The sequence below is a fragment of the Mustelus asterias genome, chromosome 9 (genome assembly GCF_964213995.1).
Source record: "Mustelus asterias chromosome 9, sMusAst1.hap1.1, whole genome shotgun sequence".
Classification (NCBI taxonomy): Eukaryota; Metazoa; Chordata; class Chondrichthyes; order Carcharhiniformes; family Triakidae; genus Mustelus; species Mustelus asterias.
In genome coordinates this window covers 56,011,599-56,035,489 of record NC_135809.1, presented here as the reverse complement: position 1 = coordinate 56,035,489, position 23,891 = coordinate 56,011,599, and the positions used below count along the sequence as shown (strand labels likewise).

The 23,891-nt window shown below is 45.1% G+C and overlaps 1 long non-coding RNA gene across 1 annotated transcript in view; it reads left to right on the top strand.

Annotated features, from left to right (window-relative positions):
* The window catches only part of LOC144499131 (uncharacterized), a 195,113-nt gene that overhangs the window by 108,169 nt on the left and 63,053 nt on the right, over window positions 1-23,891 (top strand). The gene's annotated exons all lie outside the window — the stretch shown is intronic.

Sequence of the window (23,891 nt, the reverse complement as noted above, 5' to 3'; positions counted from 1 at the left end):
TTATCATTCTTCTGTGGCAATCACAGAATCTTTACAGCGCCAAAGGAGACTATTCGGCCATCAAGTCTGCACTGGCTGTCTGAAAGAAAGTTCTACTAGTCCCACTCCTCTGCCTTATCTCCATAACCCTGCACACTTCCTTTATGGACAGCAATCCAATTCCCCTTTGAATACCTCGATCAAACCAGCCTCCACTGCCCTCTCAGGAAATTTGTTCCGGACTCTATCCACCATCTGGGTGAAAGACATTTTCCTCAAATCACTTCTACTCCTTTTGCCAATTATTTTGAAATTGTCTCCTCTAGTTGTTTATGCTTTCTTGGGAATTAACAGTTTCTCACTATTTACCCCGTCCACAGCCATCAGGATCTTGAATACTTCTATCAAATCTCCCCTCTGCCTTCTATTCTCCAAGGAAAACAGACCCAACCTTTCCAATCTATCCTCATAGCTACAATTGGAATCATTATGGTGAATCTCCTCTTGTACGCTCTCCAATGCATTCATACCCCTGCTCTCTGAAATACTTTTACGACTGGGAGGCATGGTGGCACAGTGGTTAGCACTGCTGTCTCACAGCTCCAGGGACCTGGGTTCAATTCCCGGCTTGGGTCATTGCCTGTGTGGAGTTTGCACATTCTCCCCGTATCTGCGTGGGCTTGCTCCAGTTTCCTCCAACAGTCCAAAGATGTGCGGGTTAGGTGCATTGGCAAAGCTAAATTGCCCCTTGGTGTCCTGGGATGCATAGGTTAGAGGGATTAGTGGTGTAAATATGTGGGATTACGGGGATGGAGCCTGGGTGGGATTGCAGTCGGTGCAGACTCGATAGGCCGAATGGGCTCTTTCTGCACTGTAGGGTTTCTATGATTCTATGAAAGCCCTCCTGCATCTCTTTCAGCATCTTCCTCAATTGTACTGTCTTCCTCCACTTGCCTACTCTTCAAGTTCCCCATCACCATCCAGGTAGGTGCACATCAAGTTGTCTAAAGATGCAATACAAGCTTAAATTGCTGAAATCAAAACTTGTCACGCCAAAACTGTATAACCCCTCGCCGCCCTCAGTGTATCCTTCCTAAGTTTTGCTTAATGACGAAGCTGGCCTGATGTCCCTAGCCTTCTCTTTCAGTTCTGATGCCTGAACTGAGGAACATCCCACAGCCTTTGTTTCCAAACTAGTTGCAGAAAATGAGCAGCGGCCAGTAAAATGGTGCCTTCCTCATCTGTGCTGCTCTCTTCTCTATTCCTCATGTTGTATCAGTTTAGAAGATCTCTCACCATTGCCATCTGTTGCATCTCGAGCATACGTCGGTATGATGTGAGCACCGTGGCTGTTTTTCTGCCATAAATAGTTGGTAGTGTTGATTTTTGCACTCACCAGCCGTCTCAATCATCCTGAAGGCTGTTCATTGTGGAAATATCAGAGAAAGATCATTTGAGCATTGTTTACGGACTGGCCCTACTTCAAATACCGCTGGTGGATCTCTTCACTTGTTTACTTCAAATAGTCTTTGTCCTCATCTTTGTAGCAAGTGACCCCTCATCCCGTTGATATAGCCGATACACCATGGCAACCAGGGGAATGCAGCTTGATTGGGACACCCGAACTGCACCAAGTTACAGGATAGAGCCCCAAGTGTTTTTGAAATGATGATTCTAGTTTTCAATGGCTTTTTGTCCATTGAGGTGTTTCTGAAAGTTGAAAGTTCTGCACTGGGTTAGCTGATCTTCACTAGGACTGCAGTGAGGGAGGTAGAGGATTATTGGAAATGGCCTCAATGCCACTCCCCCTCCCCCCACACCTCCAATCGTCCATGCTGCAGATATGAAAAATTAGGCACCGCTCCGGCCGCTGATCCACTGGAAATGAGACTGACCAAGAAACCCTCCGTGGTGAAGCACTTTGCCAGCACTCCAGCCTCTGGCAAAGAATGGCTGCTTGGGAAAGGAACCAAATGGTTGCCATGCCCTTGATGCTTTACTGTGGCAAGAAATGAAGTAGAAAGTGAAAATGGCCTAAAGGAATCCAGGTATCTAGTGAGTGACAGCAGCAAGATGTTATTTATTGTCCACCTCTCCTTACAATGATTGTTTGTACATCTGAATGTATTACTAGGCTGATTAGAGGGGTTAACAAGTTGGCCCAGACCAGCGGGAGGCAATTTCCCTTCCCCGGAGGGCGTTGGTGAACCAGCTGGGTTTCGAGAACATTCCAGCAGCTTTAATAGTCCGTTAGCCCCAAGGCCCATAAATTCATTGGTTGCCGTGTCACAGTTTGCCACGGTGGGATTTGAACTTGTAATTTCTGGCTTGTGATGTTCCCACATCCGCTGTTACCCAAGAGGAAAGTTAGCAAGAACAAAGTACACCCTTTATCTGGGGCAGAATTACACAGGTTCACCATGCGGTCATATCACATCGATTGAAAGCTGTAAGGGACATACTGTGCACTCGCTAACATCGGAAAGGCAACTCTGCTGTCTTGCATGATTAGAGAACGTAGCTTCACACCTGGAATCCCCAGCAGACAGAGACACCAAGCAGAGGGCCAAGGGCCTGCTTTCCTACGGTAAGGCGAGTGGTTGAGAGTCCCCTACAGATGGTGTGTCTACTGGTGACCGTTTGCAGCGAGAAGGCCAGTTTCTCATCCAACAATAACTTGCATTCATCTAGCACCATTAAGGTAATAAAAGCACCCCAAGGCATTTCATAGGAATGCATTCAGATCAGTCTTCACCCTGAGCCACAGAAGGAGATATTAGGACAGGCAACCTGGAACTTAGTCAAAGGCTTTAAGGAATGACTTCAAGGGAGAGAGGTGTTGAAGTTTAGGGAGGGAGTTCCAAAAATGGTGCGCAAATACAATGGGATGAGTGAGAGGCTAGATTTGGAGAAGCACAGAAATTTCAGAGGGTCGCAAGGCTGGAGGAGTTTACACAGATAGGGAGGGATGAGGCTCGAGTTTGATCGGGTGTATGTTGTCAGATAATTAAATGGGAGCAATGGGCTGATTCACACAGAGAATTCACTTGGTATTAAAAGCTGATTGTTTTTTTTTAGCCTCATGGGTAATTTTGAGAACCCAAGAGCTTGCTTCCTCCAGTATAATGGGATGTTGGAATTGTCAATTAGCTGCGGATCGATTATTGTAGAAAGGCAGTCTGAGGACACAGTGCCAAGCAAACGGTCATTACAGGTTTGAATCCTGAGACCACTCAAGCTTAGCCGTTGTGGTTGAGCGCACGTTGCTGCCAGTTGCTTAGTTAAAGGGTGAAGTACAGTGTCACACAATGAAGCTCCTGGTATGAAATGTGTGTGTCATTGTGCCAGTATTGAAGACATCAGTGCCCTGTACCACTGAGTGCTCCAGCTGAATGTGACCTGGCAGCGATTGGTTCCTTTCTGACAGCTTTGTCTTCCCACCTGGCCTCATGTTGACCTTTCCTTCACCTTCCAGATGAAATGCTGTTGACTGAACTTGGCGTTTAACTGTCTCAATTGCTTCTCTCTCTATCTGTCTAGTGCGTGTGTGTGTGTGTATGGGGGGAGGGGGGATCAGGATATTGAATTTGATGATCAGCCGCGATCATAATGAATGGTGGAGTTGGCTCCAAGGTCCGAATGGCCTATCCCTGCTTCTAGTTTCTATGTTTCTATATATACACATACGCAAATATATTCCATACTACATTTTTAACTTGTCAAAACATCCCAGCATGCTGCACAGTAAAACCTGGAAATGAGCAATACAGGTCAGAACTGGAATTCCATTTTAAGGTAGGTAAGGCTAGTTTGGACCAGTACCAGTCATACCCCAAGTTTAACTGTTTTTATCTCACCTTGCTCCCTTCGCTTCTTGTATTGTTTGGTCTGATTTGAATTGATCTATTCTCAGCTCCTTAGCACTCGTTCACACCTCCCCTTGGAGTTTTTTTGCTTGCATTTTCTCATGCTCTTCTCTCCTCTCAAGCGTCTACTCTCACCGTCCTACGTCTTCTCACATGCACCTCTTCACCTCTCCCCCTCCCTCTACATATCTCTCTCTCCTTTCTCCCCCAGTTTTCTATCTTTCTCCCTTGACTCAGAGGAGGCACCCTCAGTTTGTGGGTTCCAGGCCCACTCCAGCGGGTTGATCACAAACTCCAGACTAAAAGTTCAACACATCATTCTTCCATCTGTGTCTCCAATCCTTTGTCTCATTTTTATCTCCCTCTCACTTTGCCCTCACAATACCTCTCCCATATCTTATTTTGCTTTATCTCTCGCAAATACATTTTTCTCATTTCTCTTCTCTTCCCTTTTCTTTTTCTCTCTCTTTGTTTCTCCCTCATCCTTTCCTTTATCTCTCTCATATCTCCCTCCCTCCCATGGCTCGCTTTCTCTCTCTTTTTGCTCTTTCACTCTTCCCACTTTTTGCCCTTCCTTGTCATTCCTCTTATTTTTCAAATAGTGCTCACTCTCTCATCCTCATTTCCACCTGGATCTTTCTGTCATGTTAGTGCAGCTGGCTCCCAACTGGTAACAAAGCCAAATTGGTAAATACAGTTGCAGCAGAGACCAAAGCTCTGCTTCGACTTTTTATGTGACCCGAGGTAAACTCCACCAATTAAGGGTCGTGTTAAAAATGTGAAGTGGGTAAATGTCACCAGCTGCTCTGCCAGGTATAGTTTCACTGGGTTTGTGTTGGAGGCGCTGTTGTGTATAGACATCTAGCATGAGCTAGGGTGGTGGAGGAGGGAGCCAGTGCTAGTCTGGCTGGCTTCCCTCAGCAAAGTCTGTAAAATCAGCACAGTTACTCTCCTTTAGAGCAAAAACAGGCTAAGAACGATTGCACCAGGACAGATCTAAGAGGAGAGCGAAGGTGACAAAATGATTACCAAATGGAACCAGGTAACACACAGAGCTTACTGAGGAAATTCAGTGTGCAGACAGAGTCATGTTATTATAATGATATACCATCTTGGACACATTGACTACACAAGGCACCAATCACTCATAAGGGATTGAATAAACATGTTATCGGTTCATTTATTAAGACTAGGCACATGAGAACAGTTATATATAGGTATAAAGCTTGAAGGCATGAGAGCTTTGTGTGTGTGCTCTGCTCAAAACAAATGTGAAACTAAGACGGGATCACATGACACATTTTCCTTGTCGTGATGTCATGCTGATGTCCCTTAAAGACATATTACAATGACAGCACTGAGGGTAAAAGTAACAACAAAGGCAGAGAATCCAACAGATCAAAATCCACCCAATATAAAGCAAAGCATGGTGTTATGAGGATTGGGCCTGGGTGGGATTGTGGTCGGTGCAGACCCGATGGCCGAATGGCCTCTTTCTGCACTGTAGGATTCTATGATTCTATGAAAGCCAGGATAACATCAGTCAAACAATGAACCAAAGCAAGAACTTATGGAACACTAGAGGGAAAGAGCGAGGAAATCTTGGAGGGAACATGTAGAACTTGCATTTAATATGGAGAAATAGACTGGGGGACACATAGGAGAGTTAGCTGAACGCTGAAAATAGGAACTGAATGTGGCATTTTCTTTTCAAATTTTAAGAAATTAGGGGATTAAAAAAAGGGATGACTCCAGGTCTAAAGACAGATGGAATTAAAAAGGGGAAGGGAATCCATTTTGTAACCTTTGTTGAGCTGAACAGGCCAGTTTACCTCATCCTGAGCTAAGGGAGAGTACATGTGAGAAATTAAGTGATGAGAGTGGGAGACAATGAAACTAGCCACATGCAAGTTAATGAGGGCTAGAAAAGGTGGAGACAAGGCCTGCCTTCGCTCCACACTTTCCCTGAATGTGTAGTACCCTGTGTGGGGACAGGGAATTCTGTACTACACTGGCTATCCCCATCCTGAGAGGTTTTACTCTGGTAGAGAGTGATGTGGTCACTGCAATGTGCATAAATTCTGCACTTTGAATTCTTGTTCCCCATTGAATGCAGACAGCTTCACAAAGAAGGCCTTTATCATGGGCAAAGCTGTGTGGCCACAACTGAACCTCCCTTGACTCCATTCCAATTATCGCTCTTCCGGCTTCTGTGCCAGAACTTTCCCAGGAGCTGGTGCTCCTGAGATGCCCTGCTGCACTGCCCATTAATTTGTGCTCCAATCTACATTAACCTTATGGCCTGAGAAGGATTAAATTCAATTTCTGTTGACTTTGTTTAGCATGGTAAGTGTTTCTCTGTACCATCTCCGTAAGCAGTGCCTCAGGTCAAAGCACTCGTGTCTGTCAGACAATTGTCCATCCAAGGCCCACTCCAGAAACATGAGCCCATGAACTGGTCTGAATGTAGTACCAAGGAGGTGCAGCATAGTTGGAGGTGCACTTCTCAAATGAGGAGCCAAACTATGGCTCTGTTTGCCCTCAGATGGATGTCAAACATCCCACAATGCTATTTAAGGATCCATGGGGGAGTTCTCCTAACAGCCTGTCCACTATTTATTATTCACTCAACAGATTATCTGGTCGTTACCACATTGTTGTTGGTGGGAGCTTGCTGTGCACAGCTTGGCTGCTGTGTTGCCTACATTTCAACAGTTGACGTTTCAGAATCACTTCATTGGCTCTCAAGTTCTCGAATGCTCTGCGGCCATGAAAGGTGCTATATAAATGTAACCTCCCTTTGTGTGGGTTCATGATTCACCTCAACTTTGAGCTGCCAGCAAAGTGCTGATGGGAGCCAATCCTTGGAAAGGATTCCCTGAGCAGACCTGAGGCAAGGGATACTCGTTTCCAATATTCTGTCCGTGTGGTATTTGTTAATTTTCATACCTCAAGTTCACATTGGGAAAGACGGACCATCAGATGATTATCACATTATTAACAAAGAACAAAGAACAATACAGCACAGGAACAGGCCCTTTGGCCCTCCAAGCCCGTGCCGCTCCCTGGTCCAAACTAGACCATTCTTTTGTATCCCTCCATTCCCACTCCGTTCATATGGCTATCTAGATAAGTCTTAAACGTTCCCAGTGTGTCCGCCTCCACTACCTTGCCTGGCAGTGCATTCCAGGCCCCCACCACCCTCTGTGTAAAATATGTCCTTCTGATATCTGGGTTAAACCTCCCCCCCTTCACCTTGAACCTATGACCCCTCGTGAACGTCACCACCGACTTGGGGAAAAGCTTCCCACCGTTCACCCTATCTATGCCTTTCATAATTTTATACACCTCTATTAAGTCTCCCCTCATCCTCCGTCTTTCCAGGGAGAACAACCCCAGTTTACCCAATCTCTCCTCATAACTAAGCCCCTCCATACCAGGCAACATCCTGGTAAACCTCCTCTGTACTCCCTCCAAAGCCTCCACGTCCTTCTGGTAGTGTGGCGACCAGAACTGGACGCAGTATTCCAAATGCGGCCGAACCAACGTTCTATACATCTGCAACATCAGACCCCAACTTTTATACTCTATGCTCTATGTCCTATAAAGGCAAGCATGCCATATGCCTTCTTCACCACCTTCTCCACCTGTGACGTCACCTTCAAGGATCTGTGGACTTGCACACCCAGGTCCCTCTGCGTATCTACACCCTTTATGGTTCTGCCATTTATCGTATAGCTCCTCCCTACATTATTTCTACCAAAATGCATCACTTCGCATTTATCAGGATTGAACTCCTTCTGCCATTTCTTTGCCCAAATTTCCAGCCTATCTATATCCTTCTGTAGCCTCTGACAATGTTCCTCACTATCTGCAAGTCCTGCCAATTTTGTGTCGTCCGCAAACTTACTGATCACCCCAGTTACACCTTCTTCCAGATCGTTTATATAAATCACAAACAGCAGAGGTCCCAATACAGAGCCCTGCGAACACCACTAGTCACAGGCCTCCAGCTGGAAAAAGACCCTTCCACTACCACCCTCTGCCTTCTGTGACCAAGCCAGTTCTCCACCCATCTAGCCACCTCCCCCTTTATCCCATGAGATCCAACCTTTTTCACCAGCCTACCATGAGGGACTTTGTCAAACGCTTTACTAAAGTCCATATAGACGACATCCACGGCCCTTCCCTCCTCAACTATTCTAGTCACTTCTTCAAAAAACTCCACCAGGTTAGTGAGGCATGACCTCCCTCTCACAAAACCATGCTGACTATCGTGAATGAGTTTATTCCTTTCTAAATGCACATACATCCTATCTCTAAGAATCTTCTCCAACAACTTCCCCACCACGGACATCAAGCTCACTGGCCTATAATTACCCGGGTTATCCTTCCTACCCTTCTTAAATAACGGGACCACGTTCGCTATCCTCCAATCCTCTGGGACCTCACCTGTGTCCAGTGACACAGTGGGATCTTGCTGTGCTGAAATTGACTGGTGTATTTCCCTTCATTCTAATTGTGACTGCTTTAGAAACATGTTTCATGGCTGTGAAGTACTTTTGAGATTTCTGAAAACCATAAAAGGCATTATATAAATGCAAATTGTTTCTCCCTTTATGATTTTTTAGTTTAGTTATTAATGTCACAAGGAGGCTTACATTAACACTGCAATGAAGTTACTGTGAAAATACCCTAGTCGCCACACTCCAGCGCCTGTTCGGGTACACTGAGGGAGAATTTAGCATGGCCAATGCACCTAACCAGCACGTCTTTCAGACTGTGGGAGGAAACCGGAGCACCCGGAGGAAACCCACGCAGACATGGAGAGAACTTGCAGACTCTGCACAGACATTCGCCCAAGCCAGGAATCAAGCCCAGGTCCCTGGCGCGGTGAGGCAGCAGTGCTTGCCACTGTGCCACCCAATTTAAAGAGACCATAGATAAAGCTAGCTTGAATTTGTTAGGTTTCATTTTCCTACTATCCCGTGACAAAGGAGTTGTGTGCTAACCATGTGATGGGATAAGTTGCCAGCTGAACAAATCGGAGGATTGCCAAAGGTTCCACCATTGCACAGCCCAGAGAACATGACTGCCCCTATGTATTGACACCAGGACGAAGAATATTCCGGAAGTGCATTCCGTTTAGCAGCTCCCAGAATGATGATTTCTAGTGTCGCAGCGAGTGCAGCCTGTGACGGTGATTAATGACCTGCACAGGAACAAGTGCTACCATGTGATTTTATTCATTAATTTATTTTCTGCCTAGCTTGAAGCGGAAATCTATGCAATGCTGTTTTTAACTGCTGAGGGTGCAGTCAGCTAGTTTTATGCAGGATGCTGGATTAGTTTCTGCACTGTGATGGATGATGTCCTGCATAATGTACAAGAGTAATTTTAAAACATGCCCGCCTGCTGGACGCTCTGATAATTCTGATCATCATACGAAATCAGCACTCCTCTGATGACAGGGAAAGGGATACTCAAATACTGTGGAGTGCGTCCCATAGGAAGCACACCAGGTACATTGCTGCTGACACAACATTGCCCCTTTAATCTGGTTCCCTCTGATTCCTGCTTGAATCAAGACTGTCCTTCCTGTTTGAATCTAGGTCGTAAGTAATAGATGGCTATTTGAATGTGAAGGCTTCACATCCAAGTGCTGATCCTCAAATGATGCCCATTCCAGCTGGAATCGCTGTTTTTTAAAAATTCATTTGTGGGACATGGGGGTCGTTGGCTGAACAGCAGTTGCTCAAGGGCAGTTGAGAGTCAACCATATTGCTGTGGCTCTGGAGTCACAGGTGTGGCTTTTGCTACCAAATAAACCTGTTGGACTTTAACCTGGTGTTGTTCAACTTCTTACTGTGTTTACCCCAGTCCAACGCCGGCATCTCCACATCGTCACAGGTAGGCCAGTCAAGATAAGAACAGCGGATTTCCTTCTCTAAAGGACATCAGTGAACCAGATGGGTTTTTCCGACAATCAACAATGGTTTCATGGTCATCAGTAGATTCTTAATTCCAGATATATTTTTTAATTGAATTCAAATTCCACCATCTGCTGTCGGGATTCAAACTCAGGTCCCCAGAACATTAGCTGAGTTTCTGGCTTAATGTCTAGCGATAATAAGCCTGCACCAACAACAATTCCACCCAGGCCCTATCCCTGTAACCCCATATATTTACCCTACTAATTCCCCTGACACTAAGGGGTAATTTAGCATGGCCAATCAACCTAACCCACACACTTTTGGACTGTGGGAGGAAACCAGAGCACCTGGAGGAAACCCACGCAGACACGGGGAGAATGTGCAAACTTCACACAGACAGTGACCCGAGGCCAAAATTGAACCCGGGTTCCTGGCACTGTGAGGTAGCAGTGCTGACCAATGTGCCACCGTGCCGTCAGGGCTTTGTATAACTGAAGCACAAATTTCTATCGCCACCTGGTTTAGTCCTCTGGTTATAAAAGCCAAATTTCATTCGCCGCCTTGATTATTTTCTATACCTGTCCATTGCATTTTACTAACTTATGTACAAGGATCCCTGGATCTTATTTTGCGTCCCCTGTTGGTAGATTTTCACCATTGAGAAAGTACTCTTGTAAACCTTTTTAAGATCGCAAGTGGACGACTCTCTCATGTCAGAGTTTTGCCCATTTATTTAATCTGTTAATGTCTCTCTCTAATTTTATGTTTCCATCTACAATACTTATAATGTGGCCTATTATATCATAAGAATATAAGAACTAGGAGCAGGAGTAGGCCATCTGGCCCCGCGAGCCTGCTCCACCATTCAATAAGATCATGGTTGATCTTTTTGTGGACTCAGCTCCACTTACCCGCCCGCTCACCATAACTCTTAATTCCTTTACTGTTCAAAAATGTATCTATCCTTGCCTTAAAAACAGTCAATGAGGTAGCCTCAACTGCTTCACTGGACAGGGAATTCCACAGATTCACAACTCTTTGTGTGAAGAAGTTCCTCCTCAACTCAGTCCTAAATCTGCTTCCCCTTATTTTGAGGCTATGCCCACTAGTTCTCGTTTCACCCGCCAGTGGAAACAACTTCCCTACTTCGATCTTATCTATTCCCTTCATAATCTTATATGTTTCTATAAGATCTCCCCTCATTCTTCTGAATTCCAATGAGTATAGTCCCAGTCTACTCAGACTCTCCTCATAAGCCAACTCTCTCAACTCTGGAATCAACCTAGTGAATCTCCTCTGCACCCCCTCCAGTGCCAGTATATCCTTTCTCAAGTAAGGAGACCAAAACTGTACACAGTACTCCAGGTGTGGCCTCACCAGCACCTTATATAGCTGCAACATAACCTCGCTGTTTTTAAACCCCATCCCTCCAGCAATGAAGGACAAAATTCCATTTGCCTTCTTAATTACCTGCTGCACCTGCAAACCAACCCCTTGAGATTCCTGCACAAGGACACCCAGATCCCTCTGCACAGCAGCATGCTGCAATTTTTTACCATTTAAATAATAGTCCATTTTGCTGTTATTCCTACCAAAATGGATGACCTCACATTTACCAACATTGTACTCCATCTGCCAGACCCTTGCTCACTCACTTAGATTATCTATATCCCTTTGCAGACTTTCAGCGTCCTCTGCACACTTTGCTCTTCCACTCATCTTAGTGTCATCTGCGAATTTTGACACACTACACTTGGTCTCCAACTCCAAATCATCTATGTAAATCGTAAACAATTGCGGTCCCAACACTGATCCCTGAGGCACTCCACTAGTCACTGATCGCCAACCAGAAAAACACCCATTTACCCCTCTCTTTGCTTTCTGCGAAATCATAAGGCGAGATTTCACAAACTCGCATCATTTAATTCATAAATTAATATGGAGAATACTGAGGCCCTAAAACAGATCCTTGTGGTGCACCACGAGTCATATCCTGCCTAATATGATTTCAGCACATTATCCCTGATCTTGGTCTCCTGCCACTCAGCCAACTTCCTATAACCAGGTCAATAATTTACCTTCCATTCCATGTGCTTCAAGTTTAGCTGAAAATCTCTTCTGAGGGACTTTATTGAATGTCGTCTAGACATATAAACAACATCCATAGACATTCCCTGAATGCTAATTTAATCACCTCTTCAAATAAAAAAGTTCCATTCAGGTTGTCAGACGTCATCTACCCTTTAGAAATCCATGCTGGCTCTCTAGCTGAAAGTTCATACAGAATATCTATTAATTCACAGTAAAGAAGCCATTCAATGTATGGCAATGTTTTGTTTTATGTGATGTTTTGCAAAGCAGTAACTGCTAGAGCATCAGCAATTTTAGGTCTATACTCTCTGGAATTTAGAAGAATGAGGGAGATCAAATTGAGGTATACAAGATGATAAAAGGTATGGATAAGGTAGACGTGGAGTGGATGCTTCCACTGGTGGGGCATTCTAGGGTGAGAGGACATAGTCTGGGACCTTTGCTGTTTGTAATATAAATGATTTGGAGGAAAATGTAACTGGTTTGATTAGTAAGTTTGCGGACGACACAAAGATTGGTGAATTTGCAGATAGCGATGAGGACCATCAGAGGATACAGCAGGATATAGATCAGTTGGAGACTTGGGCAGAGAGATGGCAGATGGAGTTTAATCCGGACAAACGTGAGGTAATACATTTTGGAAGGTCTAATACAGATAGGAAATATACAGTAAATGGCAGACCTTAAGAGTATTGATAGGCAAAGTGATCTGGGTGTACAGGTACACAGGTCACTGAAAGTGGCAATGCAGGTGGAGAAGGTAGTCAAGAAGGCATACGGCATGCTTGCCTTCATCGGCGGGGGCATTGAGTTTAAAAATTGGCAAGTCATGTTGCAGTTTTATAGAACCTTAGTTAGGCCGCACTTGGAATATAGTGTTCAATTCTGGTCGCCACACTACCAGAAGGATGTGGAGGCTTTGGAGAGGGTACAGAAAAGATTTACCAGGATGTTGCCTGGTATGGAGGGCATTAGCTATGAGGAGAGATTGGAGAAACTTGGTTTGTTCTCACTGGAACCACGGAGGTTGAAGGGTGACCTGATAGAAGTCTACAAGATCATGAGAGGCATGGACAGAGTGGACAGTCAGAAGCTTTTTCCCCAGACAGGTTTAAGGTGTGAGGGGCAAGGTTTAAAGGAGATGTATGAGGCAGATTTTTTACACAGAGAGTAGTAGTTGCCGGAACTCGTTGCCGGGGGAGGTACTGGAAGCGAATAAGGTAAAAACTTTTAAGGGGCATATTGACAAATACATGAATAGGATGGGAATAGAGGGATATGGTCCCCAGAAGGGTAGGGGTTTTTAGTTAAGTCGGGCAGCATGGTCGGTACAGGCTTGGAGGGCCAAAGGGCCTGTTCTTGTGCTGTAATTTTCTTAGTTCTTAGAATAAGGGGTAGCAAATTTAAAACAGAGTTGAGAAGAAATGACTTCTCCAGAAGGGTTGTGAATCTGTGGAATTCGCTACCCCAAAGTGTGGTGGATGCTGGAACAGTGAGTAAATTTAAAGAGGAGTTTGACAGATTTTTAATTGGCAATGGATTGAAGGGTTTATGGGGAGAAGGCAGGAAAAGGGGGATAAGGAGCATATCAGCCATGATCGAATGGCGGAGCGGACACAATGGGCCGAATGGCCTTCTTCGGCTCCTACGTCTTATGATCTTATGAACGTGAGCTATCTGAGTAGAACACCCACCCCGGACGGGTTTTCCCACAGCAGAGGCAGCTCGCTATCAGCCACCTGTGGTATCTTCTGGTCCTGCCAAATCCATGGCAATTTACATTCTTGTCTCTGCCACCGTTGGGGAACCTACAGTGGGGACTGACCAGAAGATCCTGCCAGCAGTAAGGGCTGGATAATTCCACCCTGCAGTGTTTCAAATAGTCCACCTTCAGATATTTTGCCCCTTGGTGATTTTTTTATTAATCGTAGTATAAAACACCTACAGAATTAGGCAAATTTAATAGAAACTTCCTGATGAGGTCGGTCCATGGGGTGCTGGGCTGTAAGTGGGTGTGTCCTATAAAAGAGACTGAAATGATTTATTTCAAGAGAATGGCTTCAACTTTTGCTGGCACTCACAGGCTCTGGTCAGGGCTGAACCTGTCTTGTGTGACTGTGTGTGTGAAAGATATCGAATTACAGAAGGCATCACACTGACATCCCCACATTCCCCAAAATGTGTTCACCGTCTGAAAGACACGGGTATGCTGTTTGTCCACTAGCCTGAATAAGTGTAGCTCCATCAGCGCTGAGGAAACTGGAGAGCATCCAGGAAACTCTGGTTGCTTGCTTGACACCCCATCTAGCACCCTCAACATTGAGTCCCTCCACTACTGACTCATTCGATGGCACACTGTTTAGCACTGCTGCTTCACAACGCCAGGGACCTGGGGTTCGATTCTCGGCTTAAGTCACTTGTCTGTGTGGAGTCTGCACGTTCTCCCAGTCTCTGCATGGGTTTCCTCTGGGTGCTCCGATTTCCTCCCACAGTCCGAAAGACGTGTTGTTTAGGTGCGTTGGCCATGCTAAATTCTCCCTCAGTGTACCCGAACAGGTGCCGTAGTGTGGCAACTAGGGGATTTTTGCAGTGACTTCATTGCAGCGTTAATATAAGCCGACTTGTGACACTAATAAACAAACTTTAAAATATTGGCAACTGTGTGTGCCTTATGAAAGATCCACTGCTACCATTCCCCAAGGGAACTTCAGTACCTTCAAGACCTGTGAACTCTAGCAGACAGGAGGTCAAGGACAACAGAGGAATGGCATCAGCATGGGAAGCACTGATGCCAGCCTTGCCATCGATGCACACATCCCAGAGCCCATTCAGTGAGGTGAGTATGGGGAGTTAAAGGGCTGACTTGCCCTGGTGGCTCAGATTGTCATTCATTTGCATTCTGCACTGCAGGGTGGTCCTATAGAGATGTGGCAATGACCACCCTGGTGACCTCAGGCAGTTGTGGTGAGATAGGTGGGCCTCCTCCTCCAGGCTGTAGAGTCTCCAGGGAGACGTTACTGAAGTGTGATGCCTGCTGCACTGCGGATGACATGTCTGTCTTAGAGTCCTCGCGTGATGCATGAATGAATGTCTGCGTGCCTTTTAAATGTGATGCCCGGATATGATGGTGAGTTGTGCGACTTACTGCCTACCCCACCTTGTGATTCAACATCAAATCCATGGCTGCATACTTAATGAGCTCGACATGGTGTGATCGGCCATTTTTCCCGCTATGCTGTGCGGTGTGAGTGCCTCCCACTTCCTGCTCCCCAACACAGGACTTGGGCCCAGGGTGGTAAATCTGGGCCACAGTCTTCAAGTCAGTTATTTCTGTGCTGAGACGCTTTGTCAAGTACTTGAAGGTTGCTGTCACATCTGATAATGCTCCAGCAAAATGATCTTGTTCTCCTCCCAGGTGGATAGTGCTTGTAAAGTACCCTGCTTGGATTACTGCACAAATCCTGTATGTGTGTGAAACTGGAGCTTTCTATGTTGTTGTAGGGATTGCATTCCTGTGACAGACAGAAGGACAACATGATATTTGCTGTGGCTTGTGCCTGGCAGAACCACTCTTGGAGATAAAAGTGACTGCCTGGGAACAGGAGTTAAAATCAACCACACTGTGTGGAATGGAGCTTAAGAGAAATGGGAGGGAGCACTCTGAAGAATCGCCGATCAAAGCAAAACAAAAAAAGCTTGCATTTCTATAGTGACTTTCATGACCTAGGAACGCCTCATTACGCCTTCCAGCCATCGGAGTACTTTTTGAAGTTTAGTCACCATTGTATTGTAGGAAGTGCAGCAGCCAATTTGCACACAACAAAGTCCCACAAACAACCATGTGACAATGGCCAAATTGCCAAAAAGCTCTGACCTCATTCGTGGCTGGGATTCTCCAGGGCTGCTGCGAATGAATGGAGTTTTGGCTGGAATGTCAAATTCTCCATTCTCACCTGCAGCGGGACGGGAACTGACGAGATTGGAAAATACTGCCGAGTGTATCTCGGGCATTGGCTAAATGATCGATATTGATCGGGCATTAATAATATTGGTATTGATGTCAAGAACTGTTAGCGATAAGAAACTGTTCGCTAACAGTTCTTATGTGATGGAAAAAGCGGTGGTCAAGAAACTGTGATTCGGAAAAGTTCTTTAAAACCTGAAAAGATGGTGAAGGGTGCATCACCAGTCCAACTTGTTGTTGAACAAAGAATATTCCAATAAGAAGGTTTAACTGCCTCATTATTACCCACTTAGCCCCTTTTAAAGCCTTACTCACAGACATTGCAAAATTGAATCTTAACAATCCATTGAATTTGGTTAAAAACTCCCCTGTCATTGGAGACTCAAACGATTATGCAACTGATTAATGTTTGGCTGCATACCATGACTACGTGTGTGTCTGCTATACTATGAGGAATACAAAAGGCATGATATATTAAGTTGATTTGGCAACTGTTGAATGTGTTAACTTGATCTTTATGGGTCACAACTGTTAAGGGAGTGCCAAATAGTGAAGAAATTCTAGGCAATTCACTCAGTATGGAATAGATTGGGATTGTTCTCCCGAGAAAGACGGAGGCTGAGGAGCAACCTGATAGAATCTTACAAAATTATGAGGGGCATAGATAAGGTGAACAGTTGGAAGCTTTTTCCCAGGGCAGAAATGACAATCATAAGGGAGCACAAGTTCAAGTTAAGGGGGGGAAAGCGTTCAGTGGAGATGTTTGGGAAAGGTTTTTACACAGAGGTGGTGGGGGCCTGGAATACACTGCCTAGTGAGGTAGTTGAGGCAGATACGTTATGATTATCAAAACACTGGCAGAACCAGTGTGAACAATACAGCTTGATGATGCTGATTGAACATGTGGCACATTAGATCTCAATGGGAATCTTCTAAAAGTCTAAAAGGGCATTTTGAAACAGTTCACAGGGACTCTGTCCAGGGGGTGGCATCACCTGTGACCACTGACCGAGCTGACAATGCAGAGAATAGCCTATCCCTGGGACAGAGGTTCTGAATACATGTACAGTGGGGTGTTAGAAAGGGGCACCTTCTTTTGTAGCTCACTGCTCAGCCAGATGTTGGTCAACACGTCAGAAATGACATTTTTTCTGCTGGGTGTCTGATCAATGCTCCAGATGTGAACAGAGACTAGAAGAGATCAGCTGGGCTGCGTAAGACGAAAATCTGAGAGTATCATTCAGGGACTGTGTAACCCTTTAGTTTCCTGGTTCAGTTAACGTGTTACATTTCATCGTATTACAAATAATGTGTGAAGTGCCACTGAACCGACTCTGGATGATTGCAGCCAACGTATAGGGTTTGATACTGATTGCCAGAGGTTAGGAACATAATTTTCTGATCATCTTGAGGTCAGCACCAATAAGGGCTGGTTGGGCTGAATGGCCTGTTTGTGTTACGCTGACTGTTTTTCTACCTCATTGGAACCACCCTTTTACATCTGAGGTCTTCAAAAAGACTTCCAAACTTCTATCACCCTCTATAAATGAGGGGTGGCATGGTGGCACAGTGGTTAGTACTGCTGCCTCACAGCGCCAGGGACCCTGGTTCAGTTCCGGCCTCGGGTCACTGTCTGTGTGGAGTTTTCACATTCTCCCCATGTCCGCGTGGGTTTCCTCTGGGTGCTCCAGTTTCCTCCCACAGTCCAAAGATGTGTCAGGGGATTAGCAGGGCAAATATGTGGGGTTACAGGAATAGGGTCTGGGTGGGATTGTAGTCGGTGCAGACTCAATGGGCCGAATGGCCTCCTTCTGCACTATAGGGAGTTTATGGTTAAGTAGATCATGCCTCTAGTTTTTAGATTGTCGTTTGCTGGACTCTATTGGAATTAATCTCTCTCCATCTACTTTATCTATAACTCTTAATATCTTGTAAACTTTAATCAAATCACCCCTTGCTGTTCTAAATTCTAAAGAATATGACTACAGTTTGTATAATCCCTCCGCACAATTTAATACTTGGAGTCAGAAATTAGTTTCATCGCCTGTTGGTCACAGTTTTCTCAGAATGAGTATCTGTGGAATAATGGAGTACCTGACAGGTTAATACTCATGCCGAGATGTACCTTGGAAATATTTGTTTCAAAAACAGCACAAAACTATTGCGGAAGGCATTACTAATACTAACTTGAATCAGGGCAAAACAAAAGGGGAGAGTATTTATTTCACTCGTCAGCTGTAGTGAATGAACTAATTGTGGTCAGTGAGGACCGACTTTAACCCAGGAGGCAGGAAGTGGCGATTTTATTGTGGAGAGACAAAAAGGATTTCAAATTCCAGATTTACCCTCAGTCTTACTGGACACCAACCCAGCTCCCAAAAGCACCGAATCTCAGGCCATGATGCAGCACATTCAGAACCAGCCTAAACCAAGAGCTTGCTTGGAACTGTAACCCTCAACAACTGGTCAGTGAGTATCGTTGATAAGCCCTGTGACAAAGGCCACAAGCAGGAAGAGGGTGAAATTGGTATTGGGCGTCAGCACATTGTGAGCGACAGTGAACTTAAGCCCTTGCCTAGTTTTGTTTAAAGTTTATTTATTAGTGTTACAAGTAGGCTTATATTAACACTGCAATGAAGTTACTGTGAAAATCCCCAAGTCCCACCCACGCAGACACGGGGAGAACGTGCGAACTCCGCACAGACAGTGACCCAAGGCAGAAATTGAACCTGGGTCCCTGGCGTTATGAGGCAACAGTGCTAACCGCTGTGCCACCATGCCGCAATTTTGTTCCCTGTTAGAAAATTGGACAGAAAATTAAATGAGCCACCGATTTAGTACCGCCCTTTTCTCACTCAAAGCTAGCTTTACCCCATAAAAACATAGGCGAAAGGTGGCTGTGCCTTCTGTTGCCATGGCCCTAAGCTCTGGAATTTGCTCACTAACCCTATCCACCACCCTTTCCCCCTTTAATATGCTTCTTAAAACCTTCCTCTTTGACCAAAACTTTTATTATCTACCTTAATATCTCCTTATTTGGCTCTTTGTCAAAATTTGCTTTATAACATTCCAAGCGGGAATGTTTGATTACATGAGAGGTGCTATAGAAACACAGGTTATTTTGTGATGGGTTTTGTGTACAAATGCTTGGAGTTTTTTTTTATTACATTACCTGCCACTTGAGCAGAGCTGTCGACCAACTTAAAAGTAAAACAGTTATTGTCTTGTGTGAAAGAAGGAACAAATTCATTTTGTACAAAGGCACAGAGTGTTAAGACTGCAATAGTGTGCAACATCATTTGGAGCCTGGTACTGCTGTTGTGATAAATTGGGCTTGACAAGAGAAACGTTTCCCCTGAAATGAGTTTCACTGCAATTACAGAGCTTGCATGTTGGCCACAGTTTTCTCCGAATGATTGGTGAGTTAGGGCATTCTGAGAACAGTGGAATAATGGAGTTCCTGATAGGTCATGGTCAGCTGTACTTTGGCAACATCAGGTTCCACTGGAGTAAAACTGAAAGACATTACAGTTGCGGCTTTGAATCGAGGTGAAGGCAAAACTGAGTGTGTTACTTCACCAGTCAACTGTGGCGGCACGGTAGCACAGTGGTTAGCACTGCTGCTTCACAGCTCCAGGGACCTGGGTTCGATTCCCGGCTTGGGTCACTGTCTGTGTGGAGTTTGCACATTCTCCTCGTGTCTGCGTGGGTTTCCTCCGGGTGCTCCGGTTTCCTCCCACAGTCCAAAGATGTGCGGGTTAGGTTGATTGGCTATGCTAAAATTGCCCTTAGTGTCCTGAGATGTGTAGGTTAGAGGGATTAGTGGGTAAATATGTAGGGATATGGGCGTAGGGCCTGGGTGGGGTCGGTGCAAACTCGATGGGCCGAAGGGCCTCTTTCTGTACTATAGGGTTTCTATGATTCTATGAGCCAATGGTGGCCAGCAAGGGCTGATTTTAACCGAGGAGGGCAGGGGACACCAAATTGTAATGTGAGGAGGCAAAAGGGAGAGATGCATTTTGCAAAGTTGAATGGTTGTGCACAAATGAGGATAGCTGGGACAGTTTATTAAAATTTATTTTCTTAAAAAAGAACTCTTTTCCTTTGACATGCTTTGCCTGCAGCTATCCATCCATCCAGGAGTGTCCTTTTAGCCCCTCTCCACATAACATATCACCACTGGTTGCTGAGCAATATGTAAATGAATGCACATTCTACACTTCTCAGATCCCAGCTTTACCTCAGCCCCGCACAGGTATCAATCTGGCTCCCAAGGACCGAAAACAGACACCAAATCCCAAGTCAGTTTGGTTGCTCCCGCGCTAAATCTTTCAGCCTCAAACGGATGGTTTTGGCCACAGCCCGCCAAACTCTGTGTGCATTGAACAGGGTGCTGATGTATTACTTTCATGGCCTGAGCATGCTAAACTTTGCCCTGGGAAGCCCTTGGCTCTGACAACACCAACGGCCTGGGTCAATAACCCATCAATCAGACAAACTGTTCAATGCACAGCATTGCGTTCCTGCCTTGAGCTCTTTGTATGGAGGCATTGTTCTGGGCACAGGGTTATTTATTGTCGCATATTGGAAAAGAACAGAAAACACATGGAAACTGCTGATAGCAAAAGTGCCCCCCCCCCCCCCCCACCGCCCGAAAGAGAGTCAGAAAATATTGTGTGGGTTGTCTTGAACCACCAACACCTTTATAAAAAGGAAGCAAGGTACCAGTTTAATTGCCTGCAATTAAGCATTACCTTCATTGATGTTGGTGGCTCGGCAGGATGGTCAGTGTTTAACTTGTTGACAGGCAACCGTCTGCAAGAAAATGCCTCTTTGATATCGGAGACAGGTTGTCCAGGAAATGGCTGTAGATTTTAAAGCCAGTCACTATTGTGAGCTGCTGTTTTGCTTAAATCCCTCTTGTTTTGCTGGCTGCCTTCTTGCTTGCCAACTGGCTACTTTTTACTGTGGGCGTTTCAGTTTGTTATTGAAATGTTGAGGCCACGGTTTGAAGGGCTTAAGTAGCTTACTGAGTCGCCACAAGTCTGAATGACCATTGCAGCCCCAGCAGGAGGCTACCGGCCGACCTGGGCTGGGGAAGAAAGAAATGGAGCCTTTTAAAGGTTTAATGGATCCTTTACAGTGGTGAAGCAATGGGCAGAAATAATTCTGATTAGTTTTGGTCAATCAGATTAGGCAAGCAGAATTAACTCCATTCTGTGTGCTATCCACCAAAAGATTTTAAATTTAACAGCAAAATCAATTAAATGTGAACTGTCCTAACACCTATGAAAGAATAAAATCAGCCCACAGCGCTTTTTGCAATTTCAAAATGTTTCAAATGCCTTCAGAGCCAGTGAAATATTTTTGGAAGGTATTCGCTGTCCTATTGGGAGCTACAATCCAAGGAGTAGTGCAGTGGAATTGCTTACTTACATTCACTGAGTATTTTAGTGTCACAGTTCTGCTTCAAGGGGATGAAATGTCTCGGGTAGCCTTATTGGTAGACATGAGGAAATAATCCATTAGTGAATCTTTTCATCTCACCGTTTAACTTTCTGTGAAATGAGAGGAGCATTTTGTATTTGGAAAAAAGAAAATCTTGTAATATTATTTCATGGTTGAGAGTGTCAAATATCACATTGCTGATCTCCATGGAAACCGACAGCTAACATCGCTGGGCTTATATGTGACATCTTCAGTGTGCAGGCGTCTCCACTGAAAACAGGTCGAGACCTCCAATTTTGAAGCGTTCAGTCCAAGGGACTCACGTCAGCCACAGTTTGCGTTTGTACAGCGCTGTTAACATAGTCAACCCTTCCTACTACACCCTTCGTGACAGGAAACACGCAGAAATTAGGGGAGAAGACCAAAAACTTTCTCAAAGGGCTGGGTTTGAAGGAGTGAGTTGAAAGAGGAGAGAGGGAGAGGAGTTAAGAGATTTAGGGAAGTGATTCTGAGCTTAGGGCCAAGGCAATTAAAACCACGATTGCTTGTGGGGCGGGGGGGAAATGATTAAAATCGCATTGCTCAAGAGGCCAAAATTGGAGGAGCAACAAAGTTTTGGGGGATTGAAGGACTGGGGAAGATTATAGAGATGGGGAGGGGTGAGGCCATGGAGGAATTTGAAAACAAGGCCAGGAATTATATAATTGAGGTGTTGCAGGACTAAGAGCCTATGTAGGTATGGTGGCACTGCTGCCTCAAAGCGCCAAGGACCCGAGTTCAATTCCCAGCTTGGGTCACTCTGTGTGGAGTCTGCACGTTCTCCCCGTGCCTGCCTGGGTTCCTTCCCACAGTCTGAGGGACGTGCTGGTTAGGTGCATTGGCCATGCTAAATTCTCCCTCAGTGTCCCCAAACAGGTGCCGGAGTGTGGTGACTTGGGGATTTTCACAGTAACTTCATTGCAGTGATAATGTAAGCCTATTTATGACACTAATAAACAAACTTTAAAAGGTAAGTGCGCACAGTCTTAATAGGTGAACAGGACTTGGTGCGAGTGAGGAAATGGATGGCAGAGTTTTGGATGAATTTGCATCTAAGGCAGGGTCAGCCATCAGGTGGTAAGGTTGCCAATCTTCCAGGGTTGCCCTGGATGCTCCAGGAATTTAGAACAAAGAACAAAGAAAAGTACAGCACAGGAACAGGCCCTTTGGCCCTCCAAACCTGTGCCAATCATGATGTCCTAACTAAATTTTAAAAAAAACCTTCAGCCCTTACTTGGAGTGTACCCCTCTCTTCCCTCTCTATTCATGTACCCATCCAGATGCCTCTTAAAAGTTGCTAATATGCCTGCTTCCACCATCTCTTCTGGCAGCACGTTCCAGCACCCACCACTCTCTGCGTGAAAAACCTCCTCCGCATTTCTCCCTTAAACTTTCCCCCTCTCACCTTGAACCTGTGCCCCCTTGTAGATTTAGGATTAATATCCAGGACGCTGATGGAAACAAATGTCCTGGAAAAACACAGGACATTAGATAAAAATGGTTTCTCCTTTCAATTTTGTTTACAGAAGTATTGAAGGTGGTGGGTAGGTGTGAGGGGTTGGGAGGTGTGTTTGACCAGAAGGGGTAATTGGAAGTGCAAGCTCATGTGACAAAACTAGCAGGATTATGTCCAATTAGAGTTGACAATATTTAAATGGGGGGTTGGAGTGCTTCTTCCATTAAAAAAAACAGCTGTTGGGTGGAGTGGTGGTGGGACCTTAACCATGAACAAAGTGACAAACTTTTCAGCATCTGTTTGGATCCATGTATTTGGTGCCATGTTGCTTCATGTACCAGAACTCCTGGAATAGACAGCCTTAGCATGGACTGCATTATTAATGGCTTATCAAATAACTGAGAAATTTGATCATCAAATATACTTGTTAAAATGCATTGGAATAACAAAGATAATATCTGAAACAAGCCTGTAATGTATCATTATCGGTTCAAGTGTTGAGGTAATGTAGAGAGAGCAATAAATAGAGATATCAGTAATCTGTCACTAAGAGCACAGTCTACTTGCAGCTTTTAGCAAGACAGCCAAATACGCACCATGGAGCTAAATTAAATTCCCAACTAAATGCTTTCGCTTTGCTTCTGCAGCCAACAAAAGGATTTCTGAATCCTTTCCGCATTGACTTTAGGGAAAGTGCTTGGGCTGTGGGATTAGTTAAGTAACTACTCCAAAGAGCTACCACAGGCATGATGGGCTGAACAGACTTCTGCAGCTGAGTTCTTTTTTCCTTTCACACTGGGAACCATCCTATAGAGTTGAGCTTTCCGTGCATCCATATCAGACATCATTGTCCTCAGGAAGTTTACTCTTTTTCTACTTATTTGTAAAATAATCCACAAGGTTAAATTGGACGGCAGCTCCAGTTCCGCTCTGCTGGCCTGGGAGTCCCACCAGTGCAGGATCATAGAATCTATAGTGCAGAAGGAGGCCATTTGGCCCAATGAGTCTGCACCGAAAATAATCCCACCCAGGTCCTATCCCCATTACCCCTCATATTTACCCTCCTAGTCCCCCTGACACTAAGGGGCAATTTAGCATGGCGAATCTACCTAACC